Genomic DNA, 20,000 nt, shown 5'->3' with positions numbered 1-20,000 from the left:
CAAACAGTAACATAGACACATATAATAAAAGCAATAAACAACATACATTCATCATTCGGGAGGGGCAACTATCCTTGTCCCCAGGCCTGACGGGCTAGCCAGTTCTTGAGGGCTGTGCGGAAGGCCTGGACGGTGGTGAGGGTACGAATCTCCACGGGGAGTTCGTTCCAAAGGGTCGGGGCTACTACTGAGAAGGCCCTCCTCCTTGTAGTTGCCAGCCGACACTGGCTGGCCGATGGAATACGGAGGAGGCCCAATCTGTGTGATCTAATTGGTCGCAGGGAGGTGATTGGCAGGAGGCGGTCTCTCAAGTATCCAGATCCACTACCATGTAGGGCTTTATGGGTGACTAATAGCACCTTGAAGCGCATCCGGAGATCGACAGGTAGCCAGCGCAGCTCGCGGAGGATAGGTGTTATGTGGGTGAACCGTGGTGCACCCACAATCACTCGCGCGGCCGCGTTCTGTACTAGCTGAAGTCGCCGGATGCTCTTCAAGGGCAGCCCCATGTAGAGCACATTGCAGTATTCCAGCCTGGAGGTCACAAGGGCCCGAGTGACTGTTGTGAGTGCCTCCCGATTCAGGTAGGGTCGCAACTGGCGCACCAGGCGAACCTGGGCGAATGCCCCCCTAGCCACAGCCGTCAGGTGGTGGTCAAACGATAGCTGTGGATCTAGGAGGACTCCCAAGTTGCGAACCCTCTCTGAGGGGTATAAAATTTGACCCCCCAGCCTGAGTGATGGAATATTGGTGGAATCTTTGGGAGGGAAACACAACAGCCACTCGGTCTTTTCTGGGTTGAGCACAAGCTTGTTAACCCTCATCCAGTCCATAACAGCCTCAAGGCCTCGGTTCATCACGTCTGCCGCTTCATTGAGTTGGCACGGGGCGGACAGATACAACTGGGTATCGTCCGCATATTGATGGTATCTGATCCCGTGCCTGCGGATGATCTCTCCCAGCAGTTTCATGTAGATGTTGAATAGTAGGGGGGATTACAGATAACTTCCGTTATCTGTAATGCACGGAAAGTTACAGATAACTTCCGTGCATTTCGTCCACAGTCATTACTTATAGTTCATATTAGATTATACACTTTAAATCAAAAATCTTTGTATATCTTACTATCAATGTACCACAATTCTGATTTGACTACAATTATTTGAACATGCTTTTGTCTCAAACCCTTCATACTTAAAGACACAACCACATAATGGCATTCATTCGCTATTTCAAAAAATCCTCCAATAACATTACACCTTTATGACATCTTTTAAGTAAAAGTCAATTAATAAAGTTTCTAAACCTTTCCCCCCTCCCCCCCAACTCACTGTTTAGAATTTATATCCAAGTTACTTTTGCCAATACCATAGCATGCATATATTATTAAACAATATCCATTGATATTTTCTTGTTGTTATTATAATTGGCTAAAAATCATGTACTATTTATGTCCATTTCTCCTCTCATCAGAACCCCTTTCCCAAGTCGCAATTTGCAATTTATATCTACATTTCTTTTACTAGTTTGCCAGTACATGTATATATCATTAAGCTGTATCCATTATCATTTCATTATTGTTATTATAGTTAATTATTTGTTAATGAATAAACATTTAATAACAACCTACAACAATCTAAGAGTTACTAGATTCCTACTTATTAATCACCAAAATCAACTAATTTTTTATTATCAACTTTCATTGTCAACCTGTATCTTTCCAGTAACAAAACAGTCTTTTTCATTTTTCTTCTTCTTCTGTATCTTGTAATCTGGAGTAGAGCTCCAATTCATCAAATTCCCTTTTCCATATTCCCTTCTTTCCACTTTCACCCACATTTGCTCCATTAATAAATTTATCTATTATCTTGTCTTTATCTTCTATATCTTCATTCTCCCCTTTAATTTTTGGGGCACCAACCCCTTCATCGTTTGCTGTGAGGAAGACTAGTCTTTCCAACGTCTTCTCAATTCTCCCATATCCTTCCAATAGATTTTGAATTCCAGCCAAGATATTTTGAAATTTTAAGGTTTCCTCATCTGAATATTGATCCATGTTTCCAAAAAAAGAAGAAAGAAAGAAAAACTAATAGCCACTGCCACTCTAGCCTTCCAGGCCTCTTTTATTTTTTTATTTTAGGTTGACTTGAACACAAGTTCTTTTATGCTCTTCAAAGGAGAAGGGTTCTGTTTCCCCTCCCCCTTTCTTTCCCCTGCCAAAATAGTTCTCAAAGGCACCTGTGAAAACAATTCATGCCCTTGGCTCTTTATCAGTTTCTGTAAACAAGTTGCAAACCCTTCAGCTGCAAAGTCAGTGAAATCAAAGAAGGAAAGAGAAGAGATACGTTGTTTCAAAAACTCCAGCCTCTGACTTCCGAGTAGCAGTGTTGCTACTTTTCACTTTCTAATATTTATCTCTGGCTTATAGGAAACAGTTCTTTAGATTTCTTTTAATGAAATTTAATAACAAGTAATGGGAAGAATTGTTAAAATAAAAAGGAAGGTTTTAATCCGGAAGTCAAAAAATAAAGCAACAAAAAACAAAAGAAAAAAAATCAATCTGTTCACTTAAAGAGGAGAAATGAAAAACGTTGCAAGCACTTCAATCCACAAAGTATAGTTACAAAGAAAAAAAGCTTTCCAAAGCAATCCAATATGAGTTAGTTTTGCCACTCAATTCTTTTGCTTAAGGATCTAATTTGGCTTTAAAGAAAAATTTCTTTGGGCAGTCTTTCGCAAAATAGAAAAAAATACTTCACCAGATGGACTCACTTTCTCTTTTCACTTCCTTCTTTCCGGAGTCACCCCGACTTCATCAGCCTAGGGGCTGCCTGTTTACTGCTGGCTTGAAGTGCTTCCCTTGGATCAATCAGACACTTTGCGATGTCCCTGAGACCAGCAAGTCTTCGTCTTCCTGATCACCATCTCTGCGGGACGGTTTAGGTCTCAATGGACCGTCCAATGGCAAAAGTGTCAATGGTGGCCTCGGAGTATTGAGACCGCACATTATGACATCGCAACATTGGCTCTTCCTTCCAGTACCACTGCTATCTTATTTGTAAGGTTTCATTAAGAGAATCTGGCAAATTTGAAAGTACTTCTCACTCCCCTACTTTTGCTCCGCTGAAAACTAGGGAGGGTCCCGTCAGAGATGCTTTCTCTACTTTTCTTCCTTCAACACTCAATCATTTATTGGACTATTTCTCCTGTCTCTCAAGTTCATTCCCATGTGTCATTACAGATAGCAAATTCACTGCTATCTCAGATGGAAGTTACTAGGGTTTTTCATATCTTCAGAAAGGTGTTGTAATCTGGTAAATATTCCATTCCCTCACTCCTTTGAAGCTGATTTCCAAAATTCACAAGGAGCAAATGATTGCCTTTCAAAATAATTGTTGCTTCTGTTTATGGCTGGTCACAGTAGGAGTCAGACTCAGTAGTAAAGTCTTCAAACTTGTCTTAAATTCAGACAGGGCTTCAGCCTTAACGTTTTGTTGTCCTTGGTCATTTTTAGCATTTATTATTATTATTAAATTATTACATTTATTTACAACCCATTTCACAATTTGAAATGACTGAGTGGCTTAACGTTTTATCATGACCAGATAGTTTAAGAAGTGGAAATTGGCCATAATATCTTTAGAGCCCTCAACAATCTAACATATTTACACAAAATATCAGGATGTTTGAGAATATTTGGCATTGATAAACCAGAAAACAACACTGAGATAGGGAGAAAATCCTAATATCAGTAATAACAAGTAATAGGAAGAATTGTTAAAATAAAAAGGAAGGTTTTAATCCAGAAGTCAAAAAATAAAGCAACAAAAAACAGAAGAAAAAAATCAATCCGTTCACTTTAAGAGGAGAAATGAGAAACGTTGCGAGCACTTCAATCCACAAAGTATAGTTACAAAGAAAAAAAAAGCTTTCCAAAGCAATCCAATATGAGTTAGTTTTGCCGCTCAATTCTTTTGCTTAAGGATCTAATTTGGCTTTAAAGAAAAATTTCTTTGGGCAGTCTTTCGCAAAATATGCCCAGTAATATTTTGGGAGACTAGAGGCTAGATTGTGAAGGATTGTTATGGTTGGGAGAAAAAAAATGAGGGGCAGCTATTCAGAGACTCTGAAAATGGGGTAGGAATTTGTGAGTGAGGTCAGTTATACTGAACTCAGCAGGGATGAATGTGGAAATCTGGAAATTTGGCAGAGGGAGAGATGCAGTTGTGGGTTCCTACCAGAGTTACTACTGGTTCGCTGAGCAAGTGTGCAATTGAACAAAAATTACTCAGAAAAAAAGGAAAACAGCTGAGAAGTGCAATTCAATCTGCTGCCCCAGAACAGCTGGGTTTCAGAAGCTAAAATAAAGGTAAGTATAACCCAGGGGCCAACGGGTGGGCCCACTTTTAAAGGAACAGAGAACCAGTTCACTCTCTGTTTGAAGGCAGTACTACCAGTTCGGGAGAACTGGTTCGAACCAGTAGGAACCCACCACTGGAGAGATGGTGGAAAAGGAGAGAAGGAGATGGTGGGTGAGCAAATAAGTAGACAATAGCTAGAAAAACAGCATATGAAAAGAAAAGTGGCATTGTGAATTGCAGTTTTTGTGCCATAAAGTTTGGGCAATAGGCTAAACTTCTACTGATGTAAAAAAAAAAAAGGACAGACTATCAGTTTCCCCTTAGACCGTGGCACGACATAACCACGAACATCAAAAGCGCGCCGACAACACCGCGGCGCTAAAACCGCGATGTCAAAAGCGCGCCGACAACAGCGCGCCGACAACAGCGCTTCTGTTGGCGCGCTGTTGTCGGTGCGCTGTTGTCGCGCGGTTTTGACAGTGCGGTTTTGTCACCGCACTTTAGTCACACACGCTTTTGTCGTAAGCGCATTTGTGGTGGAACCCCCTTAGACAAATCTGAAATAGGAAGGTAGGAAGTGTGTGACCTCAGGGGAAAGTTTAAATTCTGTGATTTCATATTACCTGTCTTCATAATGTAGCTAGCTTATGGTTAATGAACTAAGAATGAAGAATGTTCTTAAGCATGTAAGCCAGGTAGGGAAAATATAAAATCGAGAGAAGGAACTCTATGAAGTAATTAATCTTTATTAAAATATTTACAATATTAATTGAATCTGCACTATGTAGCTAAGACAGATCATCTGGCAGTTTAATTTTTGTAGCATCTTTTAAGCTCATTTCAATTTTCTGTCACTTTCATTACTGAGTACAGTTTGAAATCAAGTCAAGCGGAAATTAAGAGATCAAGTTAGTCAAGCTGGGGAGAATTGAAGATATGCTAATGTAAGAAAGTTATCATGTACAACCTATACATTTTATTTAAATGCTCCATTCTAATATCTCTACCAGAACCTGCTTTTTCAGGGACTAATTCACACACCTATTTTGGATAAAAGAGAACTGTTGTTCCAGGGATAAAGGAACTGGCCTTGTTTAATATAAGTGATAAATCATCTGAAGTTGACATCGATTTTTTTTACTTTAAAATATGCAAAACTTACTTGGCTGAAGAGAAATATTTTTTTAAAAAAATGCTTTGATTATGGATCTATAAATAAGACAGAAAACAGCTCTGTAGTTTTGAATAAAAAGATTCCCTTGTCAAGTTTTTGTTGGCTTCATAAATATAAGTCACGTAGTTTTACTAAGCTGATTTAAGAGAGGAAAAATTGGGTCATGCATCTTGTCTCTTGATCTAAAGTTTGAAAACAAAGTCAAATAAAGACATGAACCCAAAGCCATGTCATCCAAAGTAATAGAATTCCATTAAAATCAGGTAGAGATTTCTAAAATTACTGGTTTGAGATTACCCAGGACAACATGTAGCGCTATGAGACCAAGGTACCTCTTCATCCCAAAGATCATATTCTCTTAGAAACGTTGTGGGGTAAAAACGGAAAATGACTGAAGCCAAACTATAGGTGAACCACTTCACAAAATTCATGTCTAAGTTACACACACCCATTTATTTCTACACATGTAGATAGGCGCACAATGATCCTTTTGCTCTACTAATTGAGAGTATGGGTTTCTATAGCTCTTGTATGCTTGTCTATAGAAGTCTTGATTTCAAGTTTTTCCTATAATTACAGTTTTTGATGTAATATCTCTTCTGCATTTCCTATTATATGCACTTGTCCTAAGCTTTATTTTATCCCAGAAATTTGGAAGGAATTCACCCTACCTTACAGATTTTTTTTAAATTGAATTTATAGGCCGCTCAATCCCGAAGGACTCTGGGCGGCTTACAAAGAAGGAAGAAAAAAATTAAAGAAAAATAAAAAGAATAGTTTAAAATTCACAACACGCACTCGTTCTAATCGGGGCTGGACCTTAACAATAAGGTCAACAGCGCCAGGCCTGCCAGAACAGCCAGGTTTTAACAGCTTTCCTGAAGGCCATGAGAGTGGGCAAGGCCCGGATCTCTGGGGGTAGCTGATTCCACAAGGTCGGAACAGCCACAGAGAAGGCTCTCCTCCGGGGGCCCGCCAGCTGACACTGACCGGCTGATGGTATCCAAAGGAGGCCCACCCTGTGGGTTCTTATCGGCCGTTGGGAGGTGTGTGGCAGTAGGCGGTCTCGCAGGTACGCTGGTCCTAAGCCATGTAGATCCCCATTCTTCTGTTTATATATATCCTGTCTTGAAGAAATTTTTAAATGGGGAGTGTGATTTCTATTTAATGCTACTACTCTGAGACAATGACTCGAAAATAACCTCTTAAATTATTCGGTTTTGGGCTACCATTTCTATGATACGCTGTACCATTACTTAGGATTGGAATTTCTTAAAAGTTTAGTAGTTATATTCATTATTTTTAGATTCCATTATTATACTTACTGGTTTCCTTTTACACACATATGTCTCTTGACATGTGTGTGTGTGTGTGTGTGTGTGTGTGTGAATATTTTATTTTATTCAATATCTATTTTATTCAATATTTATTTTATTCAATATCTTGTTTGTATACCGCCCCGGGGTTGCAATAAATAAATCTGAATTTGGTTTTGGCTTTGGTTTGCCACAGCATTCCTCCCTGTTCTGACCCCCCTTCTCCATCCAGGAACGAAAGCCAAAAGCCATGTAACTAAAAAGGTTTCTTTTAATCAGTCCAAGCTCTTGTTGGCTGCAAGCCCAAATAAACAAAGATAATAGCTCCGGCAGAAAGTCCTATAACTCATACCACAATGCAAACCTGGCTTCTCTTATCTCAACCCACTTATCCAAGTTGGCTTCTCTCGGTTTGTGAATGCGAACAAGAACAATCACTAGAACGGGAATGGAACGTTGACTTCTGCAACCAGCAGTCTCTTTATACTCAGGGGAAGATCCCAATGAGCAACAGCTGCTCGCAATCATCTCATGTAAGTACTCAGTTGTTCCTTCCATCGAGAAACCCTTCAACGGGGTGCATCCTGCAACAACTCCCAAGTGTTTCCCTGAACACTCCCTCTGATCCAATGCTCTGCTGCTACCTGGTGGCCAACGGCTCCTGCCGGGCCACAACACCTCCCTATTCCTCCTTTTTCTGTGACTGCAATTTCCTTTTTAGGATTGAAATGTCTTTTAGCAAAGTCTGAAATCTTTTCAAATGCTTTCTCAAGTACAAAGGTAACCTGCTTTCCGGACAATTTCCTCATCATTGTTATGTGTGCTCTGCTTTTGTATATCTCAGTAAGCATCCTAGTTTCTGGATCAGTGGTCTTGCTGACTGAAGATGATGAAAGTTGCAATCATGTTGAAGCATCAGGCTTGTCGAGACTGCCCTCTCATCATTCAGCATAGTGGAGAGCATATAGAAATATCCACGTGCAAAAATTAATATACAAAATAACCGTCCGATGTTGAGGCCACCATTTATTCATAAAGCAGACACACATTCTTTCATCAAGTTTACTTAGCCTGTAGAATTTATTTTAAAAAAAATATATCAAGCAAGAACTGCTCAAATCTGTTGAAGCCACATTTCAAATTAAAGTGTGACCTTTCTGTTGTGGCCCAGCAGGAGCCGTTGGAGCTGCCACCAGACTCCAACAGCGAGGGGCCCTCTGAGTCAGCTCTGGAGGATGTGGAGGACCCTGGACAGGGTTCCGACTCCGAGCAGGGCGCAGAGAGGCTGGTTGGCCACCAGAAGGCACCTGAGCCTTGGACCAGTGGGGAGGAGACAAGGGAGAGTGAGCCAGAGGCCAGTAGTGAGTTGTTCCTGGATGCACGCCATCGAAGAGCTACTAGACGTCAGGAACAATTACGCAATTACAGCAATAGCAATAGCAGTTAGACTTATATACCGCTTCATAGGGCTTTCAGCCCTCTCTAAGCGGTTTACAGAGTCAGCATATTGCCCCCAACAACAATCCGGGTCCTCATTTTACCCACCTCGGAAGGATGGAAGGCTGAGTCAACCCTGAGCCGGTGAGATTTGAACAGCCGAACTGCAGAACTGCAGAACTGCAGTCAGCTGAAATAGCCTGCAGTACTGCATTTAACCACTGCGCCACCTCGGCTCAGGAGGTAATTGCACTCAGCTGATGGTCATTAGGCTCCTCTCCAGACTATAAAAAAGGCTACTTGTGCACATGCCCTCTTTGCAGAAGTCAACACAGAATCGACTGTCGGAGCACTTTGTGTGAGCTTGGCAGGCTGGATTGCTGCCAAGCCTTATCTGTGTTTATTTAAATGCTGTAATTTATCTCTGGTTCGGAGTGTGCCTTGGTGTGGAACAAGGGGGGGTCAGAACACCTTTCTATGCTCTTTAGCATCTGCTAGCCACAACCATAGGAACCTATATGAATACTGCTTGAAATTAAACTTTAATTATGAAAGTTTGCTTACTCTTTAAAGAATATGAGCAGCCGCTCTAAGCTACATTAATGAGGGAAGTAACCTTTGAAAACTGTCTATATTTACAGAGTATGCCAGGAATAGAAGGTCCTCAAGGCCCACCTGGAAAAGAAGGCCAGCGGGTAAGTCAATATGGCAGCAACTGGCAGATACTAATTTATCATGCTGTGCTTCAAAACTGGTTTATTAGAAAAACCTTTGGACCTCAAACATAAATGCATACAACAGCACTCTGCAGAATAACACAATGAAGTTGGAAGGGACCTTCTAGTTCAAGCCCATGCTCAAGTAAGAGACCCTATAACATTTCAGACAAATGGTGGTCCAGTCTCTTAAAGAACTTCCAGTGACGGAGCATCCACAACTGTAAGGCAAGCCGTTCCGCTCAGTGGTGGGATTCAATTTTTTTTTACTTCCGGTTCTGTGGGCATGGCTTGGTGGGCATGGCAGGGGAAGATTAGTGTAAAATCCCCATTCCCTCCATATTCCAGGGGAAGATTAGTGTAAAATCTCCATTCCCTCCCTATTCCAGGGGAAGGTTACTGTAAAATCCCCATTCCCTCCCTATTCCAGGGGAAGGTTACTGTAAAATCCCCATCCCCCCCCCTATTCCAGGGGGGTTACTGTAAAATCTCCATTCCCCCCCCTATTCCAGGGGGGTTACTGTAAAATCTCCATTCCCTCCCTATTCCAGGGGAAGGTTACTGTAAAATCCCCATTCCCTCCCTATTCCAGGGGAAGGTTACTGTAAAATCCCCATTCCCTCCCTATTCCAGGGGAAGGTTACTGCAAAATCTCCATTCCCTCCTTATTCCAGGGGAAGGTTACTGTAAAATCTCCATTCCCTCCCTATTCCAGGGGAAGGTTACTGTAAAATCTCCATTCCCTCCATATTCCAGGAGAAGGTTACTGTAAAATCCCCATTCCCTCCCTATTCCAGGGGGAGGTTACTGTAAAATCCCCATTCCCTCCCTATTCCAGGGGGAGGTTATTGTAAAATCTCCATTCCCTCCCTATTCCAGGGGGAGGTTACTGTAAAATCCCCATTCCCTCCCTATTCCAGGGGGAGGTTACTGTAAAATCCCCATTCCCTCCCTCTTCCAGGGGAAGGTTACTGTAAAATCTCCATCCCCACCCTATTCCAGGAGGAGGTTACTGTAAAATCCCCATTCCCTCCCTATTCCAGGAGGAGGTTACTGTAAAATCCCCATTCCCTCCATATTCCAGGGGAAGGTTAGTGTAAAATCTCCATTCTCTCCCTATTCCAGGGGAAGGTTACTGTAAAATCCCCATTCTCTCCCTATTCCAGGGGAAGGTTACTGTAAAATCCCCATTCCCTCCCTATTCCAGGAGGAGGTTACTGTAAAATCCCCATTCCCTCCATATTCCAGGGGAAGGTTAGTGTAAAATCCCCATTCCCTCCATATTCCAGGGGGAGGTTACTGTAAAATCCCCATTCTCTCCCTATTCCAGGGGAAGGTTACTGCAAAATCCCCATTCCCTCCCTATTCCAGGGGGAGGTTACTGTAAAATCCCCACTCCCTCCCTATTCCAGGGGAAGGTTACTGCAAAATCCCCATTTCCTCCCGATCAGCTGGGACTCGAGAGGCAGAGAATTGATGGAGGCGGGGCCAGTCAGAGGTGGTATTTACCGGTTCTCCGAACTACTCAAAATTTCCACTACCGGTTCTCCAGAACTGATCAGAACCTGCTGAATACCACCTCTGGTTCCACTGATTAATTGTTCTAACTGTCAGGAAATTTCTCCTTAGTTCTGGGTTGCTTCCCTCCTTGATTAGTTTCCAACCATTGCTTCTTGTCCCGCCTTCAGGTACTTTGGAGAATAGGTTGACCCTCTCTTCTTTAAAGTGGTTCAACATGGTTGAGGCTTCTGGGCAAGCTTGAAAAAGGGATGATGTCACTTATCAACATTAATACAACTTTTAAAGCAATAGTACCTTTTTTCTCAGATTTACATGGGGCCCAAAACATTTCTTCCAGGTAACTTTCAAAGCATGCACAACCCACTGACTTCTTGCAGCATTCTTTTAAAAAACATAAAACAACAAATAGCTGTTCAAACTATGTAATGCTAAAGTGTCCAAGGAAATTATTGCAAAAGTATGCAATAATTGCTGGTAACTGATATATGTGAAACTGGTAACATGAAAAATATGTTTGAATTGGACCTATTAAGTATATTGTAATTGTCATGTGAAACACCTGAAGCATTGTTTAAAGTTTACATAATTTGGTGTTTCTAGCTAAGGGGAAGATTTATTTTGAAATAAAAGCAAATTTAAAGGTTAATGCAGTGTCAACAGGAAAAATAATCAAACAAACATTGTTTTCTGAAATGTTCTTCATCTTAAAGTTTAGCAAGAACCTTAAAATAAGAAACCTTTCCTTAGGATGCATTTAAATGCCTAGTCTTTGATTAGAAAAAGTATTCAGCTTGCAATTCTTACTACCTTACATATATAAATATTAGCAGCAATGTTTCCCTGGGAATTGAACTTACCAAAGTCAGCTTCACTATTATTATCACTTTGGAAGAGAAAAAAATAGTGTTAAAGAAAGTAATCATCTTTCATTCTGCACCAGATTCTAAGGAGATTAGATTTTGTTCAAATAACACTGCAACTTCTAATTAAAACTCCTGAAGGGAAAAAGAAATAACATTGTTTTGCTGTTTACAGTTTTAGTATTTGCTTTTTACTTGAAGAGTGGGCATATGTTTAAATATTACATTTGAAAAGGTAGAATGATCCAGACTTTGGAGGCCCCTAGTCATAATAAAAAAAATTTTTATGACATATGACAGTAAAGATGCAACATGAGTATTTTTAAGTAAAATAAATTAGCATACTTAAGAGTAAATGGCTCTCCAATTTCCCCACAGTCTTATGCTAGACCTTGGTATGAAGTAGATGTCTTATCCTTGGTCATATATAATTAAATCAGTTTTATAACCACAGTGTTCTTACATCCCCAGCCAGAGTAACAGTCCTTGCCTAAGAATGTGCAATATACCAAGAAGCTACAATTTAATTCTACATAATTTTTTGCCTTTTCAGAAGGTCTTGTGTAGGTGAACATTAGCAAGCTGGTGCACAGAAGTGAGGCAACATGGAGTAGTAATACATTTTGCCAAGATATTTTGAAATAGCTTATATCCTCCTTTCTATTGTTGCATATGCATTATTTAATACACATGTTAGTAGTTTCAAGCCTAATTAGTTTTCAGGGATTTCAAGGTCGACCCAGGATGTTATTTGAAGCATTCTTCATTTTGCTTAGCCATTTCCATGAATGCCCCCTCTCTCCCCATTTAAAATTACTGTAAGTAAAATGAACATGGAAACCGATTTAGAGAAGTAATGGAACAATTGCAGTTTTAGTGGAAACCACATGAAAGAGCATTTCTTTTATCTGAACTCCAAGTATGCGAAACTTTCATTGCAGTGGACTTTCAAATCGCATTAACCTCTGTTCAGATTCCTTTAGACACAGCTGAAATGAAGCTTGCAATACCCTGGACGAAATCAAGCAGAGATGATTAAAAAATTTTTACAACTGTTAGTACATGTACTGCTGAAAAAATGAGGAGCTTAATAGATCCTTGTTAATGAAGAGGACTCTCCTTGTAAAAAAAAAAGTCCTTCTGTCCCCAAACCCCTCCAAAAATCTATTATTAATTGAATCCAATGGTTGCTTTGGCTTAACAGAAAGAACTACCACATGACCACCATCACAATGTTTATTAGACTGCTTGGAATATATATTTGCGATGCAACAATACCTATGATAAGCCAGTCATATCTGGGAAGATATGTTTAGCGAACATTAAAAATTAAGTTAAGTTATAAGAGCCGAGGTGGCGCAGTGGTTAGGGTGCAGTACTGCAGGCCACTTCAGCTGACTGTTATCTGCAGTTCAGCGGTTCTAATCTCACCGGATCAAGGTTGACTCAGCCTTCCATCCTTCCGAGGTGGGTGAAATGAGGACCCAGACTGTGGGGGCAATATGCTGACTCTGTAAACCGCTTAGAGAGGGCTGAAAGCCCTACGAACCGGTATATAAGTCTAACTGCTATTGCTATAAGTTGGTACTGTACAAAGGGACTTTCCAATTGTGACTGAAGTTATGGTGCAGTCATGTTCTCAAAGTTTGGGAGCTTGGCAGCTCCACCTGCACTTATGACTGGCTCCCATCTGCTTATGTACCCCCCACACACACATACACACACATCTATGCCCTTAAATGCAGTGGAAGTTCTAATACCACACCACAAAGCAGCAGCACCTTCTCACACAAAGGGCTGAATACCTGGGAAGCCTCCACAGCAGAATACAAAGCTGCCCCACAGGAAGTTTCAAATTCCTGGGAGATCCAAGAGCCCACCACAGCACAAAGCACACACACACCACCCCATAAAGTACTGAATGCCTGGCAACCTCCGTCCCAGTTGCCCTTGCTGCCCTGCACTCTACCACACCTGCTGATCTTTATCATTTTCTACCTCCCACAAGCTCCCCCCCCCCAGCCTGGCCCTTTACAAAGATGAAGAAAAATGCTAAAGGCGGCTGCTCAGCAGCAGCAGCTTAAAATGCCCCCTTTCCCATGTTCCTGGATAGTAGACCTGGAGCATTAGAGCTGGCTGGCTTCATGAGGAAAGAAAACACGAACAAAAGCAGCTCTGCCTTCATAATCCCAAGGCTCTGTGAATAAAGCACAGCTCTCCAAGAGCATTCTCAATTCCAGTTTTGACTTCCTTTAGCATTTTCTCCTTCTCCTCCTCCTCCTCCTCCTCCTCCTCCTCAAAGAGCCAGAGTAGACACATCTCACAAACTTAACAGTTTTAAAGAGACGCTTTCGCTTGTCTTTTATAGGTTAAAAACCATCCAGTACACATTTCTAGAGGGACAGGAACCCTAAGAAATCAGAACAGATTATTTTCTCCTTCAATATAGAAACTGCACATACTGAAATCATGTGGAGCTTCAGATTGCCGATATGTAAACATTTTACTATTGGAAAAACAGCAGAAATAAATGGAAAAGAAATTAAATTCAGGAAGGCACACACATACCATCTCGATGCAAACATTGAATGTTATGGCCAATATTGAGAAAAATGTTAAAACTTTTTGCTTTCGAATTGTGGTGTTGGAGAAGGCTCTTCAAAGTCCCTTGGAGTGCAAGGAAATCAAATCAGTCTATCTGAAAGGAAATCAAACCTGTCTGTTCTTTGAAAGGACAGATAATGAAGCTGAAGGTCAAACATTTTGGCCACCTAATGAGAAGAGAGGACTCATTGAAAAAGACCCTGATGCTGGGACAGATTGAAGGCAAAAAGGGAAGGGGACAGCAGAGGATGAGACAGCTAGATAGTGTAATTGACATAATGAACATGAATTTGGGCAAACTCTGGAAGACAATGGAGGCAAGGAGGGCCTAGTGTGCTACACTCCGTGGGATCTCAAAGAGTCAGACACAACTTAGTGACTGAACAACAATATCATTTTTATTTTATCATTTGCCACCCAACTACTGTGGACCCTATGATTCATTATCCCAATTAACTAGAGTTTCAGCCCATTTTTCAAATCCTCAACGTAGCATAACAGCAAAGAATAACTATTCATCTAGCATGAGGTTTTTAACAAGTTTTCTTCATCTGAGTATTGCTCCATTTTTTTAGAATAAGGAAAAATATAGAGAAAGAGCAAAAAGAAAAATTTGGTACTATCTGCCACTCTAGCCTGTCACAGAGTTTGAAGAATATATCTATTTTTATTTTAGACAAATGTTCTTTTATGGTTTTTAAAGAAGAAGGGCTCTAAAGTTTTTCTTTCCTTTTCCAATTTTTGTCAAAATATTTTCCACACACCACTATTAGTGACCTTGAGTCTTTGTCAGGTTTTAAAGAGACGTTCCAAACCCTTTTGTTGCACAGTCAGTATAGTCAGATAAGAGTGAACAAAGAAAACATTGTTACAACAGCAAAGAAAAAAAAAACTTCAGACTTGGGCTTCCAAGTGGCAGATTCGATTCTTTTAAAACCTCTTTCCTTAAGTATCTCAAATATAATATTGCAACAAGTGGAAGAAGAAATTTATTAAAGTAAAAAGAGATTTAATTTAAGCCAAAAAAGTTAAAGTAGTAAAGGGAAATAGGGGAAAAAATCCTTTCACCTCAAGCGGAAAAAACAGGAGCGTTAGCATGAGGTTTGTGATGCTCTAGTGCAGGGCTGTCAATCTCATGTTGTCATCGTGGCATCACATGACATATCGGGACATTTTTTCCCTTTCCCTAAACTGGGTATGGACGTGGCCAGCCTGTGGGCGGGGAGTTTGACAGCCCTTCTCTGGTGCCTTTGTCTTCCCATCCATACCTTTTTCACCTGGGGAATTTCTAGGTATAACTATCATTATTCAATCATCCTGCTTTATTTACTGACTATCGCAGGAGTAACTTTCGGCTTACAACCCTCCCTTATTTTTCCTCACTGTTTTCTTTGTTACAAATAATCTGTAAGTAGAAAGAAATGCAATTACTTCACAAGAATATATTGGACTGCTAGCACCTCCTGTTGCTCCCAAACAAGAAATACCTTCACATTTCTTATTAATAGAGCTCAATGGATCGATTTTTCCTATAGCACAGAATCTTATAAGAATGGAAGACTAAGCATTCTACTCATAGAGGTGATCTGGACATAATGCTAGGGTATGTTTTCTTACTGATTTGATATGCATGTTATACAGGGAAGGCATTTGTCAGGGTTCCAAATAGCATCTGAAAGTAAATCAGAGTCCGAGGAAAAGGATTCCTCAAAGTTCCAATTTATTAAGAGAACCATGTTGGCACATGGCTGGGAAAACCCGAATCATGCACACCAATAGATTCCATTGCCTGCAAGATCTTTCCTATTCCCTTTAATGGTGATAGTAATAAAGGTTACCTTTCTTGGTATCTATTGAACTCTGCTGCCTACAAGAGCATATCCCTTCACTTTAGTGATGTAGCGAAGCATTTTTCTCTGAAATGCTCACCTGAACTTAATATTGCATGTACACTGTGACACATGAAGCTTATTACATTATAGAGAAATATTAAAGCAATGTTTTTTTAAAAAAAAAACCACAGTGAATACTTTGCAGCCAGTCACTTTTTACAAATATGTGTTGTGACATTCTGTGCACTTTGAATACCCCAAAGGACTACATTAATATTGACAACCCTATTTTATAAGAAGTTGTGTGTTTAGAGTTACGGGATGCAATGAACATCTGGATGAAAAATGTTTACATATCTCACATATTTTTACTTCTAAAATACAAAAGCGCGCGTGGAAGCCATCAAACCAAAATCATCAAAAGCTATAGCTAAAGTTAGGTTAACAAAAAGCACATTGAACTAAATATGGATGCTGTATGTAAAACATATGAAAAATGTTAGGAGACACATGGCTTCTGAAACATTGTCATCCACTGTTTCCTGATCTTGGACCCATAAAACGGCTCAATTTATGAAGTCCAGATTAGTTGACAGGGAATCTCTGCCAGTGACAGATGATTTGAATAATGGAGATCAATAAGTAAGCAGTGCATAATTCAGTTCAGATGCAGCAGAATTGACAATCAGCCTAGAAAATAGAGGCAGGATATCTGTAAATCTGCAATGCACAGCCTATTTTTAAGATTTAGGATAGTAAGTGTACTGTAATTTTTCCACTGCCAATTCTGCCTGTTCCTTTATGGTAATTCATCTGAGTTTCTTGTATTTTGATAGATATCACATGAAAATGCTTTTATCTATGTCCATAACTTGCAAAACAAGTGCTAATTATTTCTTTTTATGAAGCAAACCTTTTTTGTTTTGGAAAAAAAATCTTAAAATGATCCACGCTACTTTATTGTTCATGACATTTATCATTTCTGCTTTACAGCCAATTCTTTGGGGCTTCCAGCTTTGGTTCAGGAAGATTTTTCAATTGTCACAATTACTGCTGCATCCGTTTTCAAATATACAGCACACATATAGACTGGAAAAACTATAAATAGGTCTGTGCTAGGAATGACCACTGAAAGGATTAAAAGTAAATCTTTCTGATTTTTCTCCCCAGAATTCAATATTGACTTTAATCAATTCTTTGACTGCCGTTTTCTATTAGCTGACTCAATCTTCGGTGCCATTTTATTCATGTCATCGAATAAATTCAGATCCTATTCAACGTTGTTTTCTATATGGGCCATGTGGATGAAAATAGCTAAGAGAAGATTGTAAAATGAATATAATCACATGAAAAAGTCAGCACCTATTCAGATTAATATTCTCTGAATAAATGAGTCCTGGTAGAAAGAACACGTCTGCCTTAATTCTGGTATGCAGATTGCAATTCTGAGCGAGTAAAATTGAACTTATTGTGAAAGCTCAACTTTATTTGGAACAGTTTTTTTTAATGATGTTTTTAACATCATCATTTTTTTTTAAATGAAGATTTTCATTTAAAGTGAAACATTCTGCCCAGGATAATTTGTGCAAAGCACTAAGCCAGTTTGTTCAAATCTGCTCCTACAGAAGAAGTGTGGTGTATGATGCAGGGACCATACATTTCAAGTAATGCTCTTAGAAGGGTTGTCCTGGGAAATTTCCTTGATGGAGAGGATAGTTCTGCCTTAAAGGCTTGATATTTTTCAAAAACGTATTCCTTAAACAAATAAATAATTCTTTGCCCCAATAATTCTTGATCTTATATTTGTTTATTCAGGGGCGACGAGGCAAACCAGGACTCCCTGGGAAAGCAGGACCACCGGGGCCACCTGTGAGTATCCATAAGGATAGCATCAAACTCAGTTTAGTCCACAATCTATACCAGATACCCTAAGGAGGTTGTGTGAACAATTATTTTGCTTTCTGTACAGAGAAAGAAAGATAAGGCATATAAGAGAGGGGTGGGATATAAGTGTGATAAGAAAAAAAAATGGATAAGAATGTAACTGTTGTGTTTGACATAGTTATATTGAAAATGACAAACCTTCAGAATGAAGAATCCTTATCAGATTGGGGCATATTATATGTTAATAAAATGAAATTGTGATAGAGGAGTGTTCTGAATATCATTCTTATTGTTGCTCTTAGGAAAAAAATAGTTCATGGTAGGGTGCATCTCCTACGTAGTAATAAACAGGTACAGTACTTGCATTCCAGATCTCAAACATGGTCAAGCAAATGATGCTCCTGTCCAAAACAGATTTCTTACAACATATGAACTTATCATATGAATCAATGTTGGATTATGAATGTCTCATCTCCAGGAAATTAACTGAACCTACTCATTTCTTCTTAAAACAGAATAACTGAATTGGAAGGGGCTTTGGAGGTCTTCTAATTCAGCCCCCCCCCCACACACACCTTTTGGATGCTATGGATTGGTTCTATAGAGGGCAGGTTTTTTGCAGACTGGATCCTGCATGTGTATGGATGGGTCGTCACTTGCTTGCACAGCCTGGTTCCTGGCAGGCCACGGGACGGTGCCATTTTGTGGCCTGGGGTTGGGGGCCCTGCTCTGGTCCAACTTCCTGCTCAAACAGGAAACCCAATACTATTTCAGACTAAGGCTGTCCATTCTCTTCTTAAAAACCTCCAATGCTGGAGCACCCACAACTTCTCAGTGCAAGTCATTCCACTGATCAATTGTTCTACCTGTCAGGAAATTTCTCCTTAGTTTTAGGTTGCTTCTCTCCTTGATTAGTTTCCCTCCATTACTTCTTGTCCTACATTCAGATGATTTGGAGAATAGGTTGGGCCCCTCTTCTTTGTGGCAACCTCTCAAATATTGGAATACTACTATCATGTCACTCCTAGTCCTTCTTTTCATTTAACTAAACATACGCAATTCCTACGAACCAGTAGGGAAGGTAAGTGAATCCCACCACTGGGTATAGATCAGTGGTGGGTTTCAAAAAATTTTAGAACCTCTTCTGTAGGTGTGGCGTGCTTTGTTGGAGTGGGAAGCCAGCCATGTAACCGAGTGGGAGTGGCTTGGTAGTCATGTGACTGAGTGGGCATGGCCAACTTGTAAAATGTGGTGAAACTCACTTAACAATGCTCTTGCTTAGCAACCAAAATGTTGGCTCAGAAACTCTGGCATTTGAAGCACACAAGTCTTAAAGCTGTCAAGTTACAAGACCCTTGCACCCTTAACCCTTTAGGGGGAAAAAGCCCAGGGGTGTTCAAACTTGACAGCTTTAAGACTTGTGGACTTCAACTCCCAGAATTTCTCCTCCAGTCATGTTGGCTCAGGAACTCTGGCATTGAAGTGTGCAAGTCTTAAAGCTGTCAAGTTACAAGACCCTTGCACCCCTAACCCTTTAGAAAAAAAACCTCAGCGGTGTTCAAACTTGACAGCTTTAAGACTTATGGACTTCAACTCCCAGAATTCCTCCTCTCGCTCTTCATCTGGATGATGTCCGGACGGGCGGGGGGAGGGAGCTGGAACCGGTTCTAAACGGCACTGCAGATTTGTGGAACCTCTTCTATGGAAGAGGTTAGAACTGGCAGGAACCCACCCCTGGTATAGCTTTAAATAAGATGAACAAATATATCTCATATAAGGTTTTTCTGCCCCAGCTGCCATTATGCTTATCTCCCACTTCAAAAACAGACTTTTCTAGGTCCTGACAGTGGGAAGATCCATCTGCAGTCACAGGCTTCAATGAATAAGTCTGCTAGCGGTGGGTGGTAAGTTGGTACAAGGAAAGTTAAAAAAAATACATTTTACTGAGATCCGTACAGATTGGTGTACCTAGGGCTACGAGCGTAATTATTATTCCTCATAATTATCCAACTAGGATGGGAAAGGTTCATCAAGCACTAAATAAATTCACAGTTTCAGAAGTGACGGTGTAGAACAATAGCTAGCAGAACAAACATCAATTTCACAGCATCAGAAAGCTACCTGATGTTGAAGTTTGTTGGACGTGTTTCGTAGTAAAGCGAGAGCATCGTTTACTCTTATTCTGTTCCCTTTGAAATTCAGAGCCCTGGACTCTGGTTCTGACAAATGCTAAGTTGTTTTATAACATTTCATCATGGGAGGGGGAGAGGAGTACTTAATTTCCAGCTCTTAACA

The 20,000-nt window shown here is 40.3% G+C and overlaps 1 long non-coding RNA gene across 1 annotated transcript in view; it reads left to right on the top strand.

Moving 5' to 3' along the window:
- The first annotated feature begins 8,930 nt into the window (after positions 1-8,930).
- Positions 8,931-20,000, top strand: part of LOC148045205 (uncharacterized) — a 21,519-nt gene continuing 10,449 nt past the window's right edge. The window contains exons 1-2 of the long non-coding RNA XR_015697100.1: positions 8,931-8,983; positions 17,637-17,690. This is a non-coding gene — a long non-coding RNA (uncharacterized LOC148045205). The remainder of the gene's footprint in view (positions 8,984-17,636; positions 17,691-20,000) is intronic.

The sequence above is a fragment of the Thamnophis sirtalis genome, unplaced genomic scaffold (genome assembly GCF_051295495.1).
Source record: "Thamnophis sirtalis isolate CommonGarterSnake01/CBP01778 unplaced genomic scaffold, rThaSir2_p1.2 scaffold_6, whole genome shotgun sequence".
Taxonomy (NCBI): Eukaryota; Metazoa; Chordata; class Lepidosauria; order Squamata; family Natricidae; genus Thamnophis; species Thamnophis sirtalis.
Note: the sequence above shows the minus strand (reverse complement) of the source record. Positions and strands in the feature narration are given on the sequence as shown.